General features: G+C 38.2%; 1 pseudogene; it reads right to left on the minus strand.

The window, feature by feature from the left end:
- Window positions 1–3,593: 3,593 nt before the first annotated feature.
- LOC102842910 lies at window positions 3,594–4,317 on the minus strand (annotated as a pseudogene).
- Window positions 4,318–5,677: the final 1,360 nt, after the last annotated feature.

Here is a 5,677-nt window from a genome sequence, read left to right on the forward strand (position 1 = left end):
AATGAGCTGCCATTGAATCAATTCTGACTTATGGTGACTCCAAGTGTGTTAGAGTAGAGTTACACTCCATAGGGTTTTCATGACTAACCTTTCTGAAGCAGATCACCAGGCCTTTTGTCCCAGACAAGTTTCATTTAGTAACTCCGCATTTAATCATTTATGTCACCCAAGGACTCCTTGAGAAGGTATAAGAATAAAAATAAACCCATTGCCATTGACTCATGGTGACCATATAGGACAGTATAAATTGTCCGTAGGGTTTCCAAGGCTGAAATCTTTACAGAAGCAGACTGCTACATAATAAGTCTCCACAATTGTCCTGTGTCCTTTGAGAAAGTCTATCAAGATTACCACTTTGAAATCCCCCAAAATAGTCACCATAACCTTCAAAGCTGACCTCTCTGCCTTGAATTTAAGTGGTCTAATAGAGCCCTTCCAAAACCACTGTTTTCATTAAACCATTTTTGTTTTGGGTTTTTTGTTTGTTCGTTTGTTTGTTTTGGAAGGTACCCTAAGGAGACTAAGATAAGTATGTTACCAAGAGAACTTGTAGTTCTTGAGCCCTCCACTGATCACAAAAGCAAGTTTTAGCATGTTGTATTTGGAATAAACCCATGCATGTACGAGCTGGAACCCTAGTAACAATACTTTCTATGCTATCCACCTATCTCTGGTCAGTACCTGTGTGTGGATCCTACCTTTGACTCCCCTGAATGATTGTCTTTTGGCCAGTTATGATTTTACAACTTTTAGTTCCTGTTCCAACTGTATAAAAATGTTTTCCTTCCTTATTGTCCTGTAGAACAGCCACTTTCTTTCTGTGAATTTGGACATCTTCCAAGTTCAGACCATTTCTATCCCTCAATAAACCTCTGTTGCTTTTACTTTAAGCAGACTCCACTGCATTTCTCTATGACAGAAGTTACTATAGACATTGTTGATAATCTCTATACCAGAAGTAAGGAGGAAATAACACATTTCTTTCATCTCCTCCCTTTTCCTTTCACCATTATCAGATGTTACCTTCAGCCATCACTCTTGACTGATCTTCAATGTGGGGAAAAAATCATAGCAGTGGCAGAGATGATGGGAAAGTTCCTCAGACAAAAGAGAATTGGGATCGACAGGATATAGCAGAACAAAAGCAGATACCAGCCATGTGTGTATTTCTGATACACAAGCACTTTCCCTGGCATAATACTGATGTGGTGGTGGTGGTGTGCTATCAAATTGGTTCTGACTTTTAGGGATCAGAGTATTAGCCCCAGCACCACACCAGGACTCCATAATATTAGGTGGCTTCATTTTTGAAATGAAGAAAGAATAGAATTGAAAAATAATGATTTTTTCCCATTACCTTTAAAGCTCCCTAATGGTGTGGTGCTGTGGGTTAATGTACCAGACTGTAAAGCCATTTGAACTACAAGGTCGACGGTTCTAGCTTACTAGCTACTCCTTGGAAACCCTATACAGGGTCACTATGGTTTGTAAACCAACTCGATGGCACTTAACAACAACAACTAGATTTTAGAGGCAGTCTTGCCATGGACTATTCAAGAATCCCGAAGCACTAGTAATTGCTATCTAAGTGTAGTTGTTACAAATCAGGCTGCTAACCGCAAGGTCAGCAGTTCAAAACTAGCAGCTGTTTCACTGGAGAAAGATGAGGCTTTCCGCTCCCCTAAAGATTTTTTTCTTTTTTTACGTAAAATAGTTATTTATTCAGCCTCTTGTCATGCATGTCAAAATCTTTTGCGCATATATCATTATAATTACCACAGCCTCTATAACAGGCATAATTGTACATCAAATTATATTTCATGTTATTTGATTTTATAAAAATGTAAAGTGAAAATTATTTACCAATTCTTATTAACATTACTAGTAAACAATTCAGGAAGAGATATGAGGCACACACTCTTAGTAAAATATGACACAGGAAGAGCAATAATGTTGTTGTTCAACTTGTCATAATGTTATTAATATAAAAAGACAACAAACTTGTCAAACACCCTCTTTACTAAGATTCTGGCAATAGCTTTATGTAACAAGACACAGCATACCAGGCCTGCCACTCAACTTGAATATGGTAAATCTCAGCTTCAATATGAAGCTGTGAAAAGAAAACCCACAGGACAATCAAAACCCTGCTTTTTACATGCTAAATGTCTCAGCAAGTATGCCATGAACTACAGGAAGGAACACAGCATAGCAAAAAGAAGAAGTTACAAAAGCTAAACTTGCAGCCTAAACAAAATCCATAGAAAAATAAAATAACTATCACTGGTTACATAACTGGTGAAAAATTAACAGTATAAAACATGCATTTTAGAATTTTTTAACTATCAAGTTCAAAAAGTACCAGTGTCTATTTGAAATGACTACTCTTCAAGGTCAAAGTGTAGTCAAAATTAATTCAAATGACATAGCACATTCTAATGCTAAAAATGTTCCGTAATATTAAAGTGGAGGTAAACTTCTGAGCTTTGGGGGCTTTCCCATGCTGCAAAGCGCTGTTTTTCGGGTTCCCTCAAAACAGCACTGACAGAGGCCCAGGATACCTACCACTCAGCTCAGTAAAGGGCTAGACTACTTGTGCCCCCGCCCCGACCTCCCCGGGAAGCATGGCTGCTGCACCCACAAAAATAGGATATGTGAGAGTCAAAGGCATGCTGTTCAACTAGCTAAAGAGATAGCAAACCACCCTCCCACTCCCTAAAGCTCCTTCCCCTGGTAAATAAAAGTATGTTGTTGTTGTTGTTGTTGTTATGTGCCGTGGAGTCAGTTCCGACTCATAGCGACCCTGCACAGGGTTTCCGAGGCTGTTAATCTTTACGGGAGCAGAACGCCTCATCTTTCTCCCACGGAACCGCTGGTAGTTTCGAACTGCTGACTTTACGGTTCGCAGCCCGATTCGTAACCACTACGCTACCAGAGCTCCTTAAATAAAAGTATAAGAGGGAAAAAATAAAATACGTTTAGCTACAGAGCAAGGATTTTGATATATTAGTGTAATCCCTAGTTCCAAATGTTAGCTAGAATCATGTGGAGATTTCTGAGCACATCTTGAAGACATGTCCAGTTTCAATTTCTGTTACTTATAATTAGATGCTTCTAGTAAAGGAGCTCTGGTAGCGTAGTGGTTATGAATCGGTCTGCGAACCGCAAGGTCAGCAGTTCGAAACTACCAGCTGTTCTGTGGGAGAAAGATGAGGCATTCTGCTCCCGTAAAGATTTAAAGCCTCAGAAACCCTGTACAGGGTCGCTATGAGTCGGAACCGACTCCACGGCACATAACAACAACAACAGTAAAGAATACTCACTTTATCCCCAAGTATCTGAACCACTAGTATGACTGTAGTGCACTGTCTCCTAGAGCTATGAAGTGCTGGAAGAGAAAAAAAGATGTTGAAGCCGCAGGCAACGATTCTGGCCCTTTCACACAGCTGCGTCTGAGTGGCTACTGAAAGTCCAGCAATAATTTTAAAAACAAGAAAACTCATGCATTTCAATAAATATGTCATATTTCTCACAGTTGAAATTTCTTTAGACATTGCATTTTCTTTGTAAGGGAATCCTGATAGTTCCTACCATTATGGCGAATCAGGACTTGAACTTTCAGCCTTCTTCTTTTTTTTCTGATTGTGCTTGTCATGCTTCTTTTTCTTCTTTGCTTTTTCTGTTGCTTTTTCTCGTTCTTCACTACTTTTCTTCTTTTTTGCTCGTACCTCCTCAGTATAATCAGATTCTGACAAGGTCTCCGATGATAAAAGTTTATCTTCAGTATACATTTTTCTTTTTATGCCAAGTCCTTTCAGGTCCTTTTCTTTCTCAGTTGCATCCGTTAACTTCTTTTTCTTCGTAAACTAGCCTGACTTTTTGACTCAGTTTCTGACATGGAGCTTTCTGAAGATTTATGTGAACCGTTCTTCTTTTTCCTTGTTTTTTATCCTCATCTTCAGAATCTGAGGAACTGCTGGAAGAAGTCAGGGCTTGATGAAGAAGAAGATGAATACCTACCAGATTTCTTCTTTTCTTTTTCTTTTTTTAGAGGAGCTCTCACTTCCACTTAATAGTTTCTCCCTGTGATTTTCTAGTTCTTTCTTCCAGTTCTCATGCCTTTTTTTCTTCAAATTTAGCCAATGCCTTCGAGCCCTTTTTTTTTTGCTTTTCTAGTTGCTCATTCACTTCTTTCCAGGTGGGCCTTGGTCGATTCAGATAATCTTGTATCATTGGCCCTGAAGACTGGACTGGACCCCTTGATCTGGCCATTGCTATTGGGTTCATATAGGCCATCCAACTGTCCCGCTTCCCCATAGTGCTAAAGACGTGACGAGTGCACAGTCAGAGAGTGAAGCCAACCAGGCCCGAGAAACTGCCAAAGCTCTGCTCCCGTAAAGATTTACAGCCTCAGAAACCCTGTTCAGGGTCGCTATGAGTTTGAACCAACTCCATGGAACATCACCACCACCACCACAGAATCTTATCTTGTAGAATAAACTATTTAAAAACAGGGAACTCAAGCATAATAAAGGTCTTTTTCTTTTACATTTTGGTGTGTAAAATATTTTGTGTATATAGTTTAACAAGGGTAAACAATAAATAGACTCAATTTTACAAAATGGGTGATTTTTTTTATCCTATTAATAATTCAGTTTGGAATCATGTTTCAGTGCAATTTTAGTTACTGCTTAATAGTGGTATGCTTTATTGCAGTTATCTTAGTTTAAGATACACTCGAAACCATAACAAATGACAGCATTTCCTCCTCTTCATCTTCCTAGTTAATTCAAAGTAGCTACACAAACCCAAATTCCCCTGTGCTTGCCAAAACAAAACAGAAGCTTGTGTTTTCTAGGTTTTCAAACAGGCAAGCAAAGACCAAAGTGTTATTTAGATTTTTATTTTAGTTGTGTATTGTTGTTGTTGTTGTTAGAGATCTCATAGTGGGAAACAGTCTCATTCAAATTATCAAATGCAAACAGTTAAGAATGTCATTTTTGAATGGTGAAGATCTAAATGCACTGTGCTCCAGCCATTAGCTCTATAGAGTACCTGCCATAGCAAACACCATTCACACAGATTCTTCTTGACCTACTTTATTTGTTTGTGACTGGTTGCCCAACTTCTTATTAAACTCCTAATTGTTCTCATTTTTAATTTTGTCCCCAGACTCTAGTTCTTTTGCTTTCACTAGTTCAGACATAATTTGTGCTGAACTTGACTCAGTATCTTATGTGAGTCTGTTCTTCCCTAAGGCATGACTTTACTATATGCATAGCATGATGCATAAAACACTTACTGGTAAAGATCAAAGACTATAGCTTTCAGTATGGATTACAACAATATAAAGAAAACAAAAGTCCTCACAACTAGCCCAATAAGCAACATCATGGTAAACAGAGAAAATATTGAAGTTGTCAAGAATTTCATTTTACTTGGAATCTGAAGAAATTAAACAACATATTTCATTGGACAAAGCAGCTGCAAAAGACCTCTTTAAAATATTAAATAGCAAAGATGCCACTTTGAGGACTAAAGCAAGCCTATCCCAAGCCATGATATTTAAAATTGACTCATACATATGCAAAAGCTAGACAGTGAATAAGGAAGACTGAAGAAAAAATGATGCTTTTGAATTATGATATTGGTGAAGAATATATAACATACCATGAAC

The sequence above is a fragment of the Chrysochloris asiatica genome, unplaced genomic scaffold (assembly GCF_000296735.1).
Source record: "Chrysochloris asiatica unplaced genomic scaffold, ChrAsi1.0 scaffold00139, whole genome shotgun sequence".
Lineage (NCBI taxonomy): Eukaryota > Metazoa > Chordata > Mammalia > Afrosoricida > Chrysochloridae > Chrysochloris > Chrysochloris asiatica.